The sequence below is a fragment of the Lontra canadensis genome, unplaced genomic scaffold (genome assembly GCF_010015895.1).
Source record: "Lontra canadensis isolate GAN:19392208 unplaced genomic scaffold, GSC_riverotter_1.0 scaffold185, whole genome shotgun sequence".
In the NCBI taxonomy this organism is placed as follows: domain Eukaryota; kingdom Metazoa; phylum Chordata; class Mammalia; order Carnivora; family Mustelidae; genus Lontra; species Lontra canadensis.
In genome coordinates this window covers 31,274-53,520 of record NW_022631179.1, presented here as the reverse complement: position 1 = coordinate 53,520, position 22,247 = coordinate 31,274, and the positions used below count along the sequence as shown (strand labels likewise).

General features: G+C 40.8%; 1 long non-coding RNA gene across 1 annotated transcript; it reads right to left on the bottom strand.

The window, feature by feature from the left end:
- Nucleotides 1–449: 449 nt before the first annotated feature.
- Nucleotides 450–19,998, bottom strand: LOC116860857. Its single transcript, XR_004381355.1, has 3 exons — nt 19,983–19,998; nt 15,386–15,393; nt 450–604 (listed from the first exon to the last, which is right to left on the bottom strand). It is a non-coding gene; the product is annotated as an uncharacterized LOC116860857 (long non-coding RNA).
- Between the last annotated feature and the right edge of the window lie 2,249 nt (nt 19,999–22,247).

The following is a 22,247-nucleotide window of genomic DNA, read 5'->3' as shown; positions in this document are numbered from 1 at the left end:
GGTGGCTAATACTGAACTGAATGATAAGCACCAGAGAAATCTTATAATAGTAGTTCCAGGAATAGAAACAGGAAGAAAACATTTATGATCTAGTATTCTCTGCTCGTCTCTCCTCCCCCTGGAGCACTAAGCATATAACCACCAGCATCATACAGCAAAGAGTACAGCCCTTTCTGCTCACGGGTCCTGTCCCCATGCTACTTAAATAAACTCCTTGCGCTGCACCATACAACTCCTCAAGAATTCTCTCTTGACTGTTGTGCTCAGAAACGCCACACCATACCATACAACCATGTTACATTATCTAGGCTTCTGAGCCTATTTCCTGTCTCACAAAGCCAATAATACTTCTTAGAATAATAGTGACTTAAAATTGTTACGAAGATTAAATGAGATAATTAGTGAACACACTTTGTAAACTCAAGTGCTCTGTAAAAGGTGCGATCGGGTGTTATTAACCTCCTGGCTTAGCTTCTGTTAGGTTAAAGACTAGTACCTGTCACATGTCAGTTCACTGTGGAAGGGAGATGTAAATGTCAGATCAGGTGCATACAAACCTCTGTTGGTGCAACTTCAAGCCAACTACTGCTCCTCATTAGAACTGCTGCCCCTATAACTGCAGGAATTGTAGGTACGTGCTTTGTCTTCTTCACTAATCTGCAAATCTTCGTGAAAGTACCAACCCTCACATATGTTAGCAAAGTGCCTGGTACATGGGACACTAAATGAACATTAGCTCTCAAATCTTATTTTCTTTTTTTTTTTAAGATTTTATTTATTTGACAGACAGAGATCACAAGTAGGCAGAGAGGCAGGCAGAGAGAGAGGAAGGGAAGCAGGCTCCCTGCTGAGCAGAAAGCCGGATGTGGGGCTCGATCCCAGGACCCTAGGATCATGACCCAAATCGAAGGCAGAGGCTTTAACCCACTGAGCTACCCAGGCACCCCCAAATCTTGTTTTCTTAATACTTGCAGCTAATGCCAGATACAATAGATATCTCATTAGAGAATATATAAATAGAATTTAGAATAAATTTAAAAACTAATTTTTTCAAATACCTAGAAAAGCTTTTCTGCCAGACAACCAAATGGATCCCTCGCTTCCTTCAGGTCGTTGCTGGAATGTTGCCTTTGCTCAAATGAGTCCTTCTCTGTCCCTACTACTGAAATGTGCAAATCCTTCCAACAATCCCTATACCTCTTTGCATTATTCTGCAGAGTCCTTACCATGCTCCTGTGCCCTATATATTTTACTATTTTGTTGACTACATAGTCTTACCCAATAGAAAGGAAGCTTCATGAAGGCGATTTTTGTCTGTTTATTGTTATATCTTTTGCATCTGAAAGTTACTGGCATAGAATATGTGCTAAATAAATATTTGGGTTTATTTAAAAGATTTATTTATTTGTGAGAGAAGAGTATGTGCATGAGTGGGGGGAGGGGGATACAGAGGGAGAGGAGGGTGTGGGAGAGAGAATCCCAGATTCCATGCTGAGCACCGAGTCCAACATAGGACTTGATCTCAGGACCCCACAACCATGACCTGAGCCAAAACCAAGAGTCCCACACTCAACCGACTGAGCCACCCAGGCACCCCTAAATAAATATTTGTTGAATGAATTCACTGAATGAACATTCTTGAATCCATTCCTAACTTTGGAAGGTAGTATCAACCCGGTAACCTCAACCTCTCACAAAATAGCCCTTGAAAACTCAGTCGACTCTATCTGCCTTAATTTTGACTATAGTATCAAGAGTTTATTTGTGAAGCTCACAGTATTGTCAAGCTTTCCACTCTGGGGCAGTTAAATATAATCCTCAGAGCCCTAGAGGTCCCTCTCAAGGAGTCTGCGAAGCAGTCAAACTATTTTCATAATTATTTAGGATGTTATTTACTTATTTAGTTGGTTGAGCCTTTGCCTTCGGACTCAGGTCATGATCTCAGGGTCCTGGGATGGAGCCCTGCCATTGCCATCGGGCTTTCTGCTCAACGGGGAGCCTGCTTCCCCCTCTCAGCCTGCTTCCCCACCTCCCTGCCTACTTGTGATCTCTATCTGTCAAATAAACAAATAAAATCTTAAAAAAAAAAAAAAGATGTTACTTACTTTTCTCGCTCTTGCTCTCTCATGATAATACAATAGAATTTTCCAGAGGCTACACAAAACGTGTGACAGCAAAACAGACTGAAGACAGACCAGATAGGAGAATCCAGCTGTTTTCTATTAAGCCAGACATTAAAGAGATTTGCCAAAATGTAAAATAATGCCACTGTCCTAAGTTTTTTGTTTTAAAATAGTTATTTTTATAAACACATTAACTAGTAATCAATCGGTTTATTATTTGTTAATTAATATGTTTAAAGTTTTGTTTTAATTTCTAGTGGAGTAAATATTAATAGATATAGCCACAAAATCAGCTCTGAGTGCTCAATAACTTGTAAGAGTGTGCAATCATTTGTACAACCAAAAAGTTTGAGAACTGTTGCACTATAGTATTCACACCAAGGTAAAAACCAAAAACCTTCTCATAAATAACAGGCCTGGATTAATTGATATTGTATGTAACATCGTTGACCTACTGAGGCAACACCATGTTTTCTTAGATATCCTCCGACCTCTGGGCCAGTTTTCAGGTTTGTTTGTTGTTTTTTTTAATGACATCCTCTTGCTTGTCTTTTAAACATTTTTGTCCCCTGGGTTTTAGGATTTGGGTCTGGTTTTATCTATTTACTTTACACACACTTCTTACTCTACGCTACTCTACACATACACTGTCTTCTGGGACTTAGACAGCTTCCTTATCCCACTTGCTTGGAGTAGTCCCGAAGTTACATCTCTGGCCGAGATTTCTGTCCTGAGATTTAGGCCAGTGTACACAGCTGCCACGACATATCCACATGGGTCTACCCAGGTGCAGAATACCAAGCTAAACACGCCTGACACCAAATGCATTATCTTCTCCTCCAGACTAGCTTTTTCTCCTGATTTTCTTCTTCTTCTTCTTCTTTTTTTAAAGATTTTATATATTTATTTGACAAATACAGGTCACAAATAGGCAGAGAGGCAGGCAGAGAGAGAGAGAGAGAGAGAGAGAGAGAGGAGGAAGCAGGCTCCCTGCTGAGCAGAGAGTCCGATGTGGGCCTCGATCCCAGGACCCTGGAATCATGACCCAAGCCGAAGGTAGAGGCTTTAACCCACTGAGCCACCCAGGCGCTTCACTCCTGATTTTCTTCTTATGACATCTGTTTAGCTAGCATCTGTTTAACTCTCTCTCTCTCTTTCCCTCACTCCCTACACCCACTTAGTCCTCGCAGTTCTACCATAAGCATCCTTGAAATTTATCCACTTTTTCATCTCCACCACTGCTCTGATTAGGTCATCCTCAACTTTTTGCTGGATTACCTACCATTATCAGCAGCCCAGCTGGCCTGCCTGCCTCTGCTCTCCTGTCCCCTCAGGCTCTCCTCCTGCAAGCAATGTGGTATTCCCCAAATATGAATCTAATGTAGTCACTCAGCCTTCAGTCCACTCCTCACTGCCCTCACAAGTGTTTATTATCTTATCATAAGCCCTGATTGTCCCTCCAACCTCATCTCTTGCTTTCCCATGCCTTGTACTTTGTGTTCCAGCCAAATTAAACGCCCTTCGTATTTTCAACAAACCAAATTTTGCTTGTCTCCAGGACCCTGCACGTGTTGTTCCTTCTGCCTGGAAGTAATCTCCTGTCCCCCATTCCCCACCCCATCACTGCACATGCACTCATGCGCACTTTCACATGGGCAACTTCTACTCATTCCCCATGTTCCTGTTTTGGGATCCCTTTCTCTGGGACAACTTCTGTGGCCTCCCAGGTTGGCATTACATGTTCCTCTTATGTGTTCTGATAGTGCCTACACATCTATTGTGATGTGCACTCCACGGTGTTATAATTGTGTTGAATTGTTTGTTCCCTGGTCAGAACGTGCGTTACTGGAAAGCACTGACTGCTGTCCTTCATTGTTCCATCTTCAACATCTAGTATAATGTCTAGCATAGAGGCATAGAGTAGTTGCTCCAGAAAAATTATCAATAGAAAAACCCCAATTCAACCTTAGGAAATTGGAATGATGTAAATCTGCTTGTTAGTTTCTTTTTATGTAAATTGGGATGTCTCTTAACTATCTTGAATATGAGGGAGAAACCTCAGTAACTCTTAATGCACAACGACTACCAAGTAGTCCTAGAAAGGAAGCCAGCATTCATGCACAGATAAGCCAAAGTAGCATTGTGTGTGTGTGTGTGTGTGTGTGTGTGTGTGTGCGCGCGCGCGCACGCGGGCTAAATGACCGATACGGACAATACATGTTCTGGAAAGTCAGATCAGAGCAACTGGACACTGAAACTTAGAACAGAAAAGGCTTCAGGAAGAAAGCAGACCATGACAAAATGTAGAATTTAGATCAGTACAAGTAAGGGAGCAACATTTCAGGCATAATGAATTCAGTATAAACAGAGGCATTGGGATGGTAGGTAAATAGAATCTTGTAGACGGATAAATCTAGCAATGTATAGGAAGTATTCAGTAAAGGATGAGAATATGGTGGTGGCAGGAGGCCTGGAAAAGGAAGGCTGTCTACAAAAGACACAAGGGATAATTGCAAGAGGCAATTGGTGAAGGGCAAGGAGAAGAAAGGGAAGAGAAAAATATCAAGCATTTGTCTAATATTTGAAGTTTTAGTACTTACCCATAAGAAGGAAAAGGCAGAAAGAGGGAGGAAAATGAATTAGGTTTCAACCATGGTGAATTTCATATGAAGGTGGGCCTTGACACCAAAGTTTTCTGAACCCTTTTAGAGCTGTGGTTCTGAAATTCAGGGCAGATTCCAAGACCCCAAAACAGAACAATCAGGTCAATGACATTCTCAACCAACGATTTGGCCTGGGTGCCCTATTCCGCATATACACTATTATGCTTAAATCTCTGGAAAAAGAATCATTCTTGCTTAGGCTTCAGACATACCTTATTATGGTTTCACACTAATATTAATTCTTTCTGCCATATTCAAAAAATATGATCAGCTCAATCAAAGGCAAGATGCTTAAGACCTTGAGATGACCTATGAGGAAGCTCAGTATGGAGGGGAAGGGGTTGTAAGTATGAAACCACTTGGAAGTGTGAATGGGAAGGCCTTCTGAGTCTGTGCTGACCACAACATGCCCCCAGCATGTCGCCAGAAAGGGACAACAGAGTAGGAAAAAGATCACATTCGGGCCGTTGACTTTTCTGCAACTTTTTGCTATGACTCTCAGCATCGAGGTGGAGAGAAGAGAAATGCCGCTTGCAAAACGTGCACACTCCAACAGGCACCAACACGAGCACTGTGAGTCATGGTTTGCACAGGGCTGCTATGTCCAAGTACAATAGGCCTTTGTGGCTGGAGTTCAGGTGCTACTGGTGCAGTCACACATCATCCCTTTCCACTCTCCCTCCTCCCCCAAACTCCATTTGTCCCTGGCTGAGCAGAGTTTCTCAAATCAGCTGCACCCTCTGGGTATTTCCTTGTCTCCATCGATGCACAGGAACTTTGGTCTGTAGCCCTATACTGAGAGGGGTCAGGGTCAAGAGCTGGAGTAGCCATATTAGGCTTCCCCCCTCCATTCTTTCCTTTTTCATTTTATTTATTTTTATTTAAATTCAATTAATCAACATATAATGTATTATTTGTTTCAGGGGTACAGGTCTGTGATTTGTCAGTCTTACCTAGCACCCAATGTTCATTATAACACCTACCCTCCCAATGTCCATCACCCAGTCACCCCATCCACCTATCTCCCCCCCCCCCCCCCCCCCCCCCCCCCCCCCCCCCCCCCAGCAACCCTCAGTTTGTTTCCTATGATTAAGGGTCTCTTATGGTTTGTCTCCTTCTCTGGTTTCTTCTTGTTTCATTTTTTCCCCTCTCTTCCCCTGTGATCCTTTGCCTTGTTTCTTAAATTCCAGTATCAGGGAGATCATATGATAATCATCTGTCTCTGATGGACTTATTTCGCTTAGCCTAATACCCTCTAGTTCCATTCATGTCATTGCATATTCGGCTGTGTAGCTAGACACAAGCAGGGCTGTCTCAGGGCCCAGGGGACAGGGTAGCTGAGGCTGAGAAGAGGACTACTGCGCGGTTTCTCCATTTGACCCCAAGCCCATTATAACCCATGCAATACCACTCCCTACCAAGGAATTCATTTTTGCAGCAAAAGCAATGTGGCAGAGGGCTCATGCAGGCCCTTGGACTTGAATGATGTTATCATCATATGCTCCACCCAGAAGCAGCAGGTCTGACAGACTGTGAATAGCTGAAGGCAGGCTCAGTTTAGATGGCAGCATAAGGACAATACCCTGTAAGGTGTGCTGTCCTTTAGGATGCAGTAAAAGCTTGAAACTTGCAACTATAAATGATGCTGCTTTTCTCACAGAATTCGTAATCTGTAGGGAGCATCTGTCTGACTTCCCAGGTCTAGATGACCTGCTCTAGTCCCAGCTCTCACTGGGCTCTGGTACCATCACTGCCTGCCTCTTCCCCTTTAGGTCTAGAGTGGAAAAGTCCTCTCACTACATTAATCTCTGAGTTCCTCCCTTGTTGGTTGTTCTAATGTGACCGTGCTACTGTACATAGTCCCTTGATGATAGTTTCTTGAGACAGCTGAGTTAGATTCTGTTCCTTGCTGGGACCTTGACCGATGCAGCCATTCTCTTCACCAATTCACTGAAGTAAGCACTTAATGTTGCTCCCATTTTTTAGTTAAAGAAATTGAGTCACGGGTGCCTTGGTGGCCCTGTGGATTGGGCTTGGGCTCAGGTCATGATCCCAGGGTCCTGGGATTGAGCCCAGAATCAGGCTTCCTGCTCAACGGGGAGTCTGCTTCTCTCTCTCTCTCTCTCTGTCCTTCCCCCTGTTCATGCTCTCTAGTCTCTCCCTCTCTCCCACACATTCTCTCTCTCTCAAATAACTAAAATCAAGAAAGAAAGAAAGAAAGAAAGAAAGAAAGAAAGAAAGAAAGAAAGGAAGAAGAAACTGAGTCACAAAGCTGAAGTGATTTGCCCTAGGTTATACACCAGGTATGAAAATTGAATCAGGATTATATCTCCTGATAACTTCCATTATTTACATCATAACATTACCATAAACATGTACACTTTAGCTAAACTTGGAAAGGTTTATTTCCTCAAATTCCAGTACCCAGTGGTATAGGAAATTTACTTCTGGGAACACTGACTAAATGGATAGGAGTTCTCTGCTATTCAAGTATTTGCATGAAGCTCATTTTTTGCTACTAACTAGAACATTTTAGATATTTCACATTGATGATGATATTTTCAGTTCAAAACTCCAAGTGAGCATTCTGATATTTGAAAATGGAATAGACCATAGATTTTCATGAAGACATATTAAGTGAATCGGTAATACTTACAGTGAATGATAAGACCATGATGTCAATAGACAACAAACTTAAATTCCCAAAATCCAGGAAGAGATAAGTCAACAAAGGACCTCAAGAGAAAATATAGTGTTAGAGGTATAAAGTTAGCTCTGAGTTATTAATCAATGTAGTCTGAAAATCTAAAACCTAGGTGAACCAGGTATGGATATACCTGAAAGCCTATAGTTTTGTCTGTACTATCTTTGTCAAGTCTGGGTTTGCTGGCTTCAAAAAAATGAGTTAGGAATGGTCTGTATTCTATTATCTAGAAGGGTGTGGATAATTTAACTAACTTCAATTTCATTAAGATTTTATTTATTTATTTGAGAAAGAGAGAGAGAGCATGAGGGGGGAGGCAGAGGAGAAGTAGACTTCCTGCCTACATCATGAACTGAGCTGAAGGCAGCCACTTAACTAACTGAGCCACACAGGCACCCCAAATTAAATTCAGTTTAAACTTAAGTCTTCCTAATCAGACAACAGAAAGAAATAAAAAGTATTCAAACAGCAAAGAAGAAGTCAAACTCTCTCTCTTCACAGATGACATGATACTTTATGTGGAAAGCCCAAAAGACTTCACCCTCTAATTGCTAGAACTCATACAGCAATTCAGTAATGTGGGAGGATACAAAATCAATGCACAGAAATGAGATCTTTTCTTATACTCAACAGGGGAGTCTATAGTCAACGGGGGAGTTTCTTATAGTCAACGGGGGAGTTGCTTTCTTGTACACTAACAATGAAAATATAGAAAGGAAAATGAGAGAATCAATTCCATTTACAATAACACCAATAGCCTTGACACACCTTGGAATAAACCTAATCAAAGAGGTAAAGGATCTGTACTCTAGAAACTACAGAACACTTATGGAAGAAATTGAAGACAAAAAAAGATGGAAAAACATTCCATGTTTATGGATTGGATGAATAAACATTATTAAAATGTCTATGCTGCCCAGAACAATCTATACTTTCAATGCCATCCCGATCAAAATACCAATGGCATTTTTCAAAGAGCTGGAACAAACAATCCTAAAATTTGTATGGGACCAGAAATGACCCTGAATTGCCAAGGAAATGTTGAAAAAGAAAAACAAAGCTGGGGGCATCATGTTGCCTGATTTCATGCTATATTACAAAGCTGTGATCACCTACACAGCATGGTACTGTCATAAAAACAGACAATGGAATAGAATAGAGAGCCCAGATATGGACCCTCAACTCTATGGTCAACTAATCTTCAACAAAGGTAGGAGAAAATATCCAATGGAAAAAAGATAAGCTCTTCAATAAATGGTGCTGGGAAAATTGGACAGTTATATATAGGAGAATGAGACTCAACCATTCTCTTATGCCATACCCAAAGACAAACTCAAAATGGTTGAAAGACCTCAATGTGAGACAGGAATCCATCAAAATCCCAGAGGAGAACATGGCCGTAACCTCTTCCATATCAACCACAGCAACTTCTTTCAGGACCCGGATGGGTCCTGAAAGGCAAGGGAAATAAAAGCAAAAATGAACTTTGGGATTTCATCAAGATAAAACACTTCTGCACAACAAAGGAAACAATCAACAAAACCAAGAGGCAACCCACGGGATGAGAGAAGATACTTGCTAATGACATTACAGAGAGAGGGCTGGTATCCAAGATCTATAAAGAACTTCTCAAACTCAACACGCAAAAAACAAATAATCCAGTCAAAAAATAGGCAGAAGACATGAACAGACACTTCTGCAAAGAAGATATACAAATGGCTAACAGACAGATGAAAAAGTGTTCAACATCATTAGCCATCAGGGAAATTCAAATCAAAACCACACTGAGATGCCACCTTACACCAGTTAGAATGGTAAAAAACTGACAAGGCAAGAAACAACAAATGTTGGAGAGGTTGTAGAAAAAGGGGAACCCTCTTACACTGATGGTGGTAATGCAAGTTGGTACAGCCACTTTGGAAAACAGTGTGGAGGTTCCTCAAAAAGTTAAAAATAGAGCTACCCTATGACTCTGCAATTGCACTACTGGGTATTTATCCCAAAGATACAGAGTCATGAAAAGAAGGGGCACATGTACCCCAGTGTTCATAGCAGCAATGTGCACAATAGCCAAACTGGAAGGAGGAGAGATGCCCTTCAACAGACGAATGGTTAAAGAAGATGTGGTTCACATATACAATAGAATATTACACAACCATCAGAAAGGATGAATACCCACCATTTGCATCAACGTGGGTGGAACTGGAGGGGATTATGCTAAGTTAAATAAGTCAAGTAAAGAAAGACAATTATTATATGGTGTCACTTACATGTGGAACATAAGGAGTAGCACGGAGGTCATTAGGAGAAGGAAGGGAAAAATAAAGGAGGGGGGGAATCAGAGGGGAAGACAAACCATGAGAGACTATGGACTCTGGGAAACAAACTGACGGTTTGAGAGGCATGGAGTGTGGGCGATGGGTTAGCCCGGTGATGAGTATTAAGGAGGCATGTATTGCAAGGAGCACTGGATGTTATATGCAAACAATGAATCATGGAACACTACATCAAAAACTAATGAAGTACTGTATGGTGACTAACATAACATAATAAAAAATAATAAAAATAAAAGGCAAAATATAATAAATAAATAATAAACTTAAGTCTTCCTTAAATATTTGATAGAATTCACCAGTGAAACCATCTAAGCCTGGTGCTTTATTTTTGAGGTTATTTAATTTAAATATGAGGTAGAGGGGCGCCTGGATGCCTCAGTGGGTTAATGCCTCTGCCTTCGGCTCAGGTCATGATCCCAGGGTCCTGGGATCGAGCCCCACATCAGGCTCTCTGCTCAGCGGGGAGCCTGCTTCCCTTCCTCTCTCTCTGCCTGCCTCTCTGCCTACTTGTGATCTCTCTCTGTCAAATAAATAAAATCTTAAAAAAAATTTAAATATGAGGTAGAGTTAGTGTTACTTCTTCTTGACTTATTTGGTAGAATTTACCAATAAAACTATTTGAGGTTGGAGATTTTCAAAAGAATCTTAACTGAGAATTAATTATTTTAAATACACACACACACACAGTTTTATATATATAGTAGTATATATAATATAAATAAAAATCATATATATAGATAACTTGAATATAGTATATGTGTGTATATATACATATATATTTATATATTCAGGTTATATATTTCATCTTTAGTCAGTTTAGGAGGTTTGTGTTTTTTGAGGAATTAAATAGGTCTATTTCACCTAAGCTGTTGAATTTATGTGAAGAGTTACTACCTTTTTAATATATCCAGTATATGTAGTGTTTTCCCCCTTTTTTTCGCCTGAAAAGAGGACAAAGGGGCTAAGTTCCATACTCTCTCTGAGCTTAGAAATTGTGTTTTCCACTCAAGTCACCACCAGAGGACCTTTCCTAGAATTCTCTTTCGGGGCCCCATTGCCCATTTCCAGTACATTGAGCTGAGGCCAGGAAATTTCGAAAAGAAAAAGAATGCTAAACACTGCTGGTTTCGTGGTATTTCAGATTCTAGTCTTCCTTCCCAAGCCATATGCTATTTACTTTTCGGAGTCCTTAAATAGTTGCTCCACACATTTTTTTTTTTTTTTAGATTTTATTTATTTAACAGACAGATCACAAGTAGGCAGAAAGGCAGGCAGAGAGAGAGAAGGGAGGAAGCAGGCTCCCCGCTGAGCAGAGAGCCCGATGCGGGGCTCGATCCCAGGACCCTGGGACCATGACCTGAGCTGAAGGCAGAGGCTTTAACCCACTGAGCCACCCAGGTGCCCCGCTCCACACATTTTTTACCAGGTTGTAGAGCTTCATTCAGTGGGAGAGAAGAAGGGAAGTATGCTCATTCCCTCTTAACTGAAAGCAGACACTTTGACCAGTGCCTTTTGAGTTTTGGAATTTCTGGCCCTCTAGTCTACTCAGAGGGTCAGATCTATTGAGTAACAAAGGCTAATCTACCATGTCAAAATTCAAACTTCAACAGACATCTTTCATTAGTATATTTAAAACATAATGATATATTTTATGATATGCCATTCACAACCCTTGATACACCCAGAGCATTGTCAGGGCTTGTCCCAATGATTCTCAGCCAAGTATTTTTGTCTGCTAAAGAAGTATCCATTTAGGAATAGGCTGTCTGCCCTCACCCACCAATGATGAGCCAACCCAGCACCACTTCAAAATCTCTTGCCCTGCTGCTCTCACCTAAGCATGCTTATGTTAAGTATGTCTATAATTCCAGAATACCAAGAGGTATAGACAGATACACAAAATGGCAAGTCTGGGACTCAGACTGACTCTCTTCCCCCTAGAGGACTCGGGGCTCCCCTAGTTTTGGTGCTACGGTATCAGTGCCATATCAGTACCAAGCCAGCTGGCTGGAACCTACTTCCGGACTCATTCCTGCCAGCCTCATTTCCTGGGGGCTGGATCTTGTTCTTTTTCTCTAGTTCTAAGATAATTCTTAGAACAACCTGGCTCTCTAGCTACTACTCCCACTGTCCCCAATTTCAAAGCAAACTTGTGCCCTCGTCCTTTAGATCAGGTTCTCTTTGTTCATAAACTGGACCGAATCTGTCTACTTTTGTTAGTTTTGGTCTTTTATGGGTAAGAACATTTCCCCCACCTTCTACCTATAATACTTTTTATATCTGCTTTCTCCCTTACTGCATTAACTAGCATTTCATTAAAAAAAATTAAGTAATAGTGATAACGAGGACCATTTTTTCTTGTTCCTAAATTTAATGGGAATGCCTATAGAGTTTCACCTATTGTTTGTTATTTCTCATAACTTATCAATTCAATGTATTATATTAATTAATTTTATTATATCATTCTATGCTAAGATAAAGCTTGATTGATTTTGGCAAATTATTCCTTTATATGCTATTCAGTTATATTTTCTGGCATTTTATTTATGAGTTTGCATATATAAATATATTCCTCAGTGAGACTGAGATATATTTCCCATCAATCACTTTCACTTAGACATGGGCAAGCAGAGCAGGGATCATTCTAAGATAATTATAGATATACCATTCTTTGTGGAAGGGTTTATTATGGTATATATGTTTCTTTTTACCCTAAATCTATCTCCTCCTCTTCTTGTTAGGCACTCTCCTAACTTCCTTGGGAAACTCCTCCTTTAATGTCATTTGAGAAAAGTTGATCTCTTGTCTCATCAATCTTAGGGGGTGGCTCATAACTGAGGCCTAGTTCCCTAGCTCATTCCCATAATCAAAATGATTTAATTCATGGATGGGCACATGATTCAAATTCTAGGACTCTTACTAAAACTGTCAAGAGAGAGAAGTCAATTTTACAAGGGATAATGAAAAGTTAGGATATGGCCCTGAAGGTACTGGGAGGCCTTCCACTATCATGAATAAGAATTTGAACAGAGCCCAGACAAACCATAAGTGACTCTTAATCTCACAAAACAAACTGAGGGTTGCTGGGGGGAGGGGGGTTGGGAGAGGGGGGTGGGGTTATGGACATTGGGGAGGGTGTGTGCTATGGGGAATGCTGTGAAGTGTGTAAACCTGGCGATTCACATACCTGTACCCCTGGGGATAAAAATACAATTTATGTTTATATAAAAATTTAAAAAAATAAAAAATTAATTAAAAAAAAAAGAATCTGAACAGAGCCCAAAGGGAAGAAGGTAAAGCCAAAAAGTAGGGACACAGAGCTCCTACCACCACCAGTTGATCCTCTGCATTGAGTCAGACTTATAGCCAATGGTCACAGATCTTTCTCTTACACGAGCCAGTAGGTTCCTTTTTTAAAGAAAATTATGAATTATTTTATTTTCATTAATTTTTTTTTGAGAGAGAGAGTGAACACAGCAGAGGGGGATAGAGGAAGAGGGAGAGAGATAGAATCTCAAGCAGGTTCCACACCCAGCACAGAGCCCGATGTGAGGGTTGATCTCATGACCCTGAGATCATGACCTGGGCCAGAAATCAAGAGTCAGACACTTAACTGACTGAGCCACACAGGTGTCCCAATTATGAATTATTTTAAACATGCAGATGAGAGTAGAAAATAATATAATGAACATCCAGTTTTATCAAATACATTAAGCATCATAATTTAGGTGTTCTGCATGTAAGGCATTTAACATTGCAGATTTGAGACAATCTGTATGCTCCTACTAGATCCCAATTCCGACCTACAGATAATAACTGTCAAAAATTTAGTGTTTATCATGCCTAACATGACATTATATATTTACTACATAGTTATATATCCCTAAACCTGTTTTATAGATTTTTTAACTTTATAATTTTATCAAATTACAAAGGTACTCAATGAAACTTGACACTTTCATTCAGTGTTGTTTTAGAGACTTACCTATGTTTTGAGGCATAGCTAAAGTCCATTTAAAGTGCTGTATTCTAAATTCCATAAAACTATGTATTCACCATTCTCTCTCCGATATTTCCAGTATTTGACTAGAATGCCGTTTTTTCCCTCAAGCTACGCTGAGTTTGCATTTTCTTTGCTTGCCAACCAAAGGGTCCTAACTGACCCATTCAAGAAACCTCTAAAATTCCCCCAGATACAGCTCTTTTCTGAAGGTGCCTAAAATCCCAACTATCAGCGTCAATCTTGGTTAAGGGATTGCTTTTGGAAGGCTCTCATAAACTAGAGGTATTTTCCAAGAAGAACCAAAAATGAACTCATGACATTTTGCATAGAACATGGAACTATTCATACTTTGGTAGCTATTTCTTTTTTAAAAAGAACCTTAAGTGGAGAACAGTACATAGCTGTCTTCATGGGACTATGAAGGAGGACAGCATGCCTGAAATGGGTCATAACTGGGGGAAATTCTGAATTCAGATTTAGCCTAAGAGCACCAGGCACCCGAGAGGGCTTAGCAGCTTCGTCTTACAGGGGGAAATGGGGAAGATCAGTGTTGTCTGTGAAAGGCCACAAGGGTCTAATCAGCCAGACCTGGTTTCAAAGCTTCATCCGGTCACTTACTGTCTGTGCGATCAGAGGTAAGTCATTCAAGTTTTTAAGCCCTGATTTCTTCATTTGTAAAATGACATGAGTTATACCTGCCTTTAAGGGTTAATCATGTAACATGATGAATATACAGTGACTGGTGAACAACAGATCCTCAATAAGGATGATGACGATGATGATGATGATGATTATCATTAATCCAGCCGGTCTCATCAGTTAGGACCGCCATTAGAGTTGGCGACTCCCCAGGGGTTTTACTGTGGAAGGATGAGTTGAGGACTATTTGCCTGGGGCCCAGTTTCAAAACTGGCGTTTTAAGTTTATTAAGGGGTACGCTTTGTTCTCCAGCAAAGACATCTCTTAGAAGTCTGGAATTTGGACCAAACTCTTCAGGATAACCTCCATCCTCCTACCCTTCAAATATTAGGTTTGAAGAAAGATAAAGAGAAAGCTTATTCTGCTCACAGGCCCCATCCCCGTGCTTTAATAAAACCACTTTTTAACAGCCCTCCTTCCCTACCCCCCCAAAAGAAGGAATATGAAGAACTACTGAAAAGGGGGAATAAATTTAAAAAAAAAATATTTTTAGGTCAGTATGAAGAGAAGGGAGCAAAAAGAAAAGGTGGAATTTCCAATTACTTGAAACTCAGGGAGAAGGTTATAATAGGAGTCAGAGATGTTTGGGGCTAATTTCATATCTGAGTGTGCCCCTCCTGCCAACAAGGCTCAGTGACAAGTCACCTCTGGGATGTCTTCTCCAATCACTGAGCATCCTTTAATTATTGCAGCATTCAGGTGGTGGAGGCCAGGTGTGGTTCCAAGGAAGATCTTCTAGACACAATACTTCCTAGGGGAGGAGAAAAAGTCAGAAAAAGCAGGCACATGAGGACGTGAAAGGACACAGGGACTGATTTATTTCCTGTAAGAGAAATCCTCTACAGCCCGGCCAACACCTACCCCTCTCCTCCCCACCAGACTTTTGCCGAACTGAATTTCTGTAATACTTGCCCCTTCCCACCAGCTTGGACCCCCTCACATCACCAGTGCGACTCACAAAAGCCATCAGAAGGTAGCTGGTGAGTGACTGGTGAGTAGTGACAGTAAAACTGCCCTCGGAGACTCGGGAGTCACTTATACACGTGGTCTGTGAAGGGAGACCTTGTGTCCCCAACTGAAAACGACGGACGAAGGCACCTCCCACGCTAGAGTAGACTCCGCTTCCTCTGGCAAGGGCTTCTAGCCGTCAGATCTTCATCACAGAGATCCCAGTGGATCTGGCCAATGGAAGGAAACTGGGAGGTAGTGGAGGTGTTTTGCCAGTTTCCAATAACTTAAGTCCGTTGGTTGAAAAAAAAAAAAAAAAGAAAGAAAAAATGCCCTACCCTATGTTTGAAAGGTAGTTAGGCAATCAAGTCTGAGGTAAATCTTCAATCACCTTGAGAAGGTAATTAGAGTTGCTGATAGGCCTAAAAGTGAAATAGAGGCGTGCTACAAGGAGCGGTTGAAAAGTTCAACCCTTCAGAAACATCTGGAAGATGAGAAGTGTCAGTGCTGGACCCTACCCCTCAAGAGATTCTGATCTAATTGGTGCATGTGAGTTGGGGTGGGGGTTGTAGTTTTGGCTGGTTGGTGGGAGTTTTTTTGGTTAGTTTTGGGTTGGGTTTGGTTTGGTTTGAATTCTTCTATATCAATGTGCTGCCGGAGAATTCTATGACTTCAGGTACTGACACATTACAGTAGCAAGTGGCAGTGCTGGTGATTCTAAGAGTAATATTTTCACCTGCAGTAGTGTGAACTCTGCTAGGAGAGCTGTAATCACTTATCAGAATAGGTAATATCTGTAGAACCCAAAGAAGATTGGGGTTTCTTGGGTGTCTAGGAGAGAACTCCATCTAGGAAAGGGAAAGGCCCTGAAAAAGCCCAGGAATGGGATATGAGGGGTTTCTCCCCCTTCTTGAACCCCTGAACCATGATATTAACACCATCAGTACATTCTCAATGACTTGTGTACCAATAACATAGGCAATCGTGGTTCATGTGGTGACTTCTTCTGATTGTATGCCAACACAGTAATAAAACTCAGTTACTCACCGCAATGCTCTTGGTTACAGAGCACATGCTACCAGGCACAGACTTTGTTATTAGAAAATCCTACACTGGTTCGTAGAGGGAACAAAGAGGCTTCTGGAATGCTTGTTATGTTCTGTGTCTTGTGCTGGACGCTGGTTACACGGGTGTGGTCAGATTATAAAAATTAATAGAGATGTACACGTAGGAATTGTGTACTTTTCAATAGAAAGCATTTTAAAATATTAAAAAACAGACTACTGCTTCCTTCCAAGATGTGCATGGGGGTGGCTAGACAGTTCTTATCAATGGGAAAATAAACGTTATATTGACCTCTTCTGCTCACAGAGCTTGGGAGGAGGAGAATGGGGGTGGGGTGGAGACTAAGGAAAGGCAGAAATTGTAAAGCCTGCCAGTCCTTAAGTGCTGCACAAAGGTGAGCATTTGAGGAGATGGCCTTTTGTTCAGCAGAGGGATGAATGCATCTTCTCATAGGTGGGGGAGGACCCCAACCTGAGGACGGGGTGGAGAGCTAATCACTCTGCCCTATAAGGGAAGGGAATCTAATTTAGGGGAGAGCTAAAGAGGAAGGTATCTAGAGGGAAAAGGCTGATGAAGCTGTGTGTGATGGCAGATTGGAGCCAGGGCAAAAGCCGGAAAGAATGGGGTGCATTCTGGAAATGTAGTGACTGATGGACTTTTAAGAAGAGGGGTATCTACTAGGAATAAACCTAACCAAGGAGGCAAAGAATCTGTACTCAGAAAACTACAAAGGACTCATGAAAGAAATTGAGGAAGATACAAAAAAATGGAAAAATGTTCCATTGCTCATGGATTGGAACAAATATTGTGAAAATGTATTTATAGCAGTGTTTATAGCAGCAATGTCCATAATAGCCAAACTATGGAAAGAACCTAGATGTTCATCAAAGGATAAATGGATAAAGAAGATGTGGTATATATATATATATATATATATATATATATATATATATATACACACACAAACAATAGAACACTATGCAGCCATCAAAAGAAATGGAATCTTGCCATTTGCAATGATGTGGATGGAACTAGAGGGTATTACACTGAGCTAAATAAGTCAATCAGAGAAAGACAATTATGATATGATCTCTCTGATATGAGGAATTTGAGAGGCAGGGCAGAGGGTTGTGGAGGGTAAGGAAGGAAAAAAATGAAACAAGATGGGACTGGAGAGGGAGACAAACCATAAGAGACTCTTAATCTCAGGAAACAAACTGAGGGTTGCTGGGGAGTCAGGGGGTGGGGAAAGGGTGGCTGGGTTATGGACATTGGGGAGGGTATATGCTATGGTGAGTGCTGTGAAGTGTGTAAGCCTGATGATTCACAGACCTGTACCCCTGGGGCAAATAATACATTATATGTGAAAGAAAGAAAGAAAAGAGAGAGAGAGAGAGAGAAAGAAAGAAAGTATCTAATACTTAATTCCAAATTGTTTATCAACTGCAAGGAAATCACCCTCCTTTGCCCCAATCCTCAGTAATGTCTGTTACCCTACTTATCCTGCTACCCACATGCCCTGTTATAAAACCAAACCAGCCAGATGGAGAGCTAGTGTAACTGACTGACCCAGAGAGAGCGTGAGTGATTTGGTTATTTTAACTAGCCCAGTGCAAAACACAGAACTGAATTTTCTTTGAATGGTGATACTTGGCAGATTTGGGGCTGTCAAACTCCAAATAGAAAAGTGTGACACAATGGGCGCCTGGTGGCTCAGTGGGTTAAAGCCTCTGCCTTCGGCTCAGGTCATGATCTCAGGGTCCTGGGATCGAGGCCCGCATCGGGCTCTCTGCTCAGTGGGGAGCCTGCTTTCTCCTCTCTCTCTCTATGCCTGCCTCTCTGCCTACTTGTGATCTCTCTCTCTCTGTTTCAAATAAATGAATAAAATCTTAAAAAAAAAAAAAAGAAAAGTGTGACACTCCTATAAAGAAGGACTTGGGCCCCTTATGAGATAGCTAATTCTGACACATAGATCATAATTGCTATTTCACCTTGGGATGTAAAAGATCAGTGCCTCCTTAGCAGCTGTGATGTGGGATAAAGAGTAGTAAAACTTGAAGTCAGAAGACTGACTACATTTCTTGGGAAAGCCACTTACCACCTCTAAGCTTGTTGATCATCTATAAAATGGAGGAAATGACTCTCATGTAGAAACATTCCATGATCTAAATGGAAGAACGTATTTGAAGTAAGTCCTTCACCAGATCACATATGGCAAATAATAAATAATGATTCCTTCTTTTAATTCCATAATGTTGTATATAGAAATATTTTGTAAATTATAAAGCCATAAAAATTATTTGTGAAATTATTGAGAACTAAAATGTGTTGATTATCGAAAAGTATGTTCCTTCCCAAGAGCAGATTTCCAGAAGCAAAATAATATTTTTGTGCAGTGAATTTAATTAGTGGTTTTAAGTGCGGTGATTTTCAGCTGGAGTGAATTTGCCCCCATGGGTCATTTGGCAATGCTGGAGAGTGCTATCAACACCTAGTAAGCAGAGGCCAAGGATCCTGCAAAATATCCTTCAAGGCGCAAGACAGCTTCCTGCAACAACTGTCCAGCTCAAAATGTCAAAAGCACCATTGTTGAGAAACTCCATTTTGGTGGTAAGGCAAGTTATTCTGGTTAGTCCTGGTTTCAACTTTATTGATGCCTACGCACGTATTAACATTCTTTAACCTTAAAGTATTCCTTCCTTAGCTTGTGAACCCTCATAAAGAATGAGAAAATTCCCCTCTAAAGTGACCCCTATGATTATATGTTCAGGCATATAACCCATGCACTTGTAATATCAATGCAAAGCTTGTGATCTGCCCCCAGAAAAGCCTAGAAAACACTGTCACTACACACTCTCCCCCATACCCCATTAAAAGATCCATTACATTCTGTCAAGTGCTACCATTTTGAAATTGATACAGTCCCGCCTGTCTCAAGCACCGCTTAGTAAACCAAATTCCAACATATTCAACTCATTTCATGATTCCATGATGTGGATGGAGCTCTTTCTGGCACAGCTGGTGATTGCCCCAGGTAAGAGACCCTCCTCCATACCAACCCTAAATCTTAATTTTAGAGATCAGAGTGAAAGATCCAAGATCACTTGGAGCTAGAAGAAACAATTGTTCAGACACATTTCTGACATTGCACAATACTTTTCAGAAAGAGTGTGTGCCTCCCCCTCCCCCCAGCAGCTAGGTCTCTAACAAAGAGCGTAGCTAATAGCCTGGAGCAACTGAGTGGCTGGGACTGCTCTGTTCGGGTTCCTCCTCTCCCATTGTCTGTGCCTCTACCGCTGCCATCCTATCGTTGGCTCCATGATAGGCTCTGCAGGTTCAACAGAAAAAGGTCAGAGCCAAGCCAAGGGCAAAGGATGCTGGCACAGAGTGGGGGAACAAGCAGCACAGAATTGTTCTAGAGCGCAATAAAGATGATTCTACAGGGACGCTTGGGTGGTTCAGTCGGCTAAGCGACTGCCTTCAGCTCAGGTCAGGATCCCAGGGTCAAAGGATCAAGTCCCATGTCAGGCTCCCTGCTCGGTGGGGAGTCTGTTTCTCCCTCTGCCTGCCACTCCCCTGCTTGTGTCCTCTCTCCCCTAGCAAATAAAGAAATAAAATCTTTAAAAAAAAATGATTCTAGACATAACTTGTAATTTTTCAAAACGTTATTTATTTGATCGTTTTAACAACCCAGTGATGTAAGCAAGATAAGTAATTTCATCCTAGGCTATAGATGAAAAAAAACAAATAACCAAAATAAAGCAAAACAGAACAAAAAAAAAGAAACCCCAAGAAACAAAAAACCAAAAATCCCCAGACCAATGAAGTTTGAGTGCCTTGCTCTAAATTATTCAACTATTAAATGTCTGTGATCCAGATCATCTAGCTCTTAATCCAGAGTTCTGAACCCTGTAAGCACACAAAAATATCAACCCTACCTTAAGGTCCTTTCCTTCCAGTTACCTGGATTTGTCTTAGTTGTACAAGCGCAAAGGAAAACTGGGGGATCCAACCTGGTTGTAGCCAGGCCTGCAGTCTGCAGAAAAAGGGCAGAAATCTTTCTGCAGAACAACATTTGAACTGGCCGGTATTCTCCATACCAAAAAGGACCAGCCCTACAAAAATATTTGGGGAAAGCATTTGTTTCCTAAAAAGTCATTTCCATACCATAATCAATCATCCTGGGAGGATTTTTCAAAATTAGTCTTTAAATAAAATAATAAACAAAATTTTTCTTGCCTAATTTTACCCTGGCACTCTAATTTAAACCATATTACTGCGATGTAATGTGCTTTTCTTCCAGATGATTCTTTTAAAAACATATGAAAACAGCTTGTTCTAAAGGAGCAATGTCATGACCTGAATACATATACTAATTCCCTGCATTGACTCTCTGAACTATTCATTCTCCCTTGAAAGGATCTTTGAGTTCCCTTAACTTCCTGTTACTTGAATACTCACGCAATTGTTTGCATACAGAATGTACAGATCTTTTTTTTTTTTCTTTCTGAGAATGTGGAGCCCTACTTGTTCCACTTAGAGGAAGTCATTTCGATGAGGGTTTTGTGTGTTTTTGTGTACAGAGGTCATTCTGGTTTCATTTTGTTTGTTTACAGGGAAGCTAAAAGTTTTGCAACTAACTCTTGGTACTATTTAAAGGTAGAATTTTTTTTTTATATATATATAGCTACACAATTATAGCTTGTCTTTCTAACTGTGAAGGACAAAACCAAGAATGCAGTGTTCCCCTAGCAGTATATAGGCTCTGAATTAAGAAGATATACACTTAAACTTCTACAAGCACAATTCAGTTATACTGTTACTGCTTTTTACGACTATACTTTGAAAAGTCATAAGTTCAAAGACAGAGTAAAACTCATTCACTTCTTCCAACCCAGAGGGGCTGCAGTTGGACAGAAGTATTCTGCTCTGGTATCATTTACTTCAAGGAGAAAATGGGGAGATGTTTCAGGAGTCCCTATGAACTCACAAAACTTTAGCACAGATCAAGAGAGGCAAGAATGTCATTGGATGAAACCAATTTGTTTTAGCTCACCAACTCTGTAACATTTCAGTCCTATCTTTGAATTATACAATAATGACTTCTCATAACTACATGGTTATTTTTACATCCTCAATCCATTTTTTTTAAGATAGCAAAAATTTTATCGTGGTTGGCAAATGCCTGCTTCAGCGAACAAGAAGTTTATTGGGACCACATTAAATCAAACCAAGAATCCATCAACTCTCCCTCCCTCCATCTCCTCTCTCTCTCTCTCCCTCACTCTCTCCCTCCCTCCCTCTCTCTTGCACACACACTTTATTGTGAAATATTACCACATGTAAAAGGTATGTGCATAGTTGAACGAATAGCAAAAAAACCCGTATGCCAGCGCAGCCATCCTACAGGTCACAAAATAGAAATTTCCAAAACTAGCACCCACCCACCCAGCAGTCCTTCCTACTCTCTAAACCCTGCTTCCCCCAGAGAGAGCTCTGCTCATCTCCACTGTTATGCTAATCACTTCCCACTTGACTTTTAAGCTAATCATTTCCTATTCTCCTTTATATTTTTACCCTGTAAGCCTCCATCCATAAATAAGTGTTTAGTGTTGCCTGTCTTTAAATTTCTTAGGTGGAATGATCTGTGTAGTCCTGCTTTTTTTCTTAATTTGTTTATAACCTGTATCTATATTGTATGTAGCT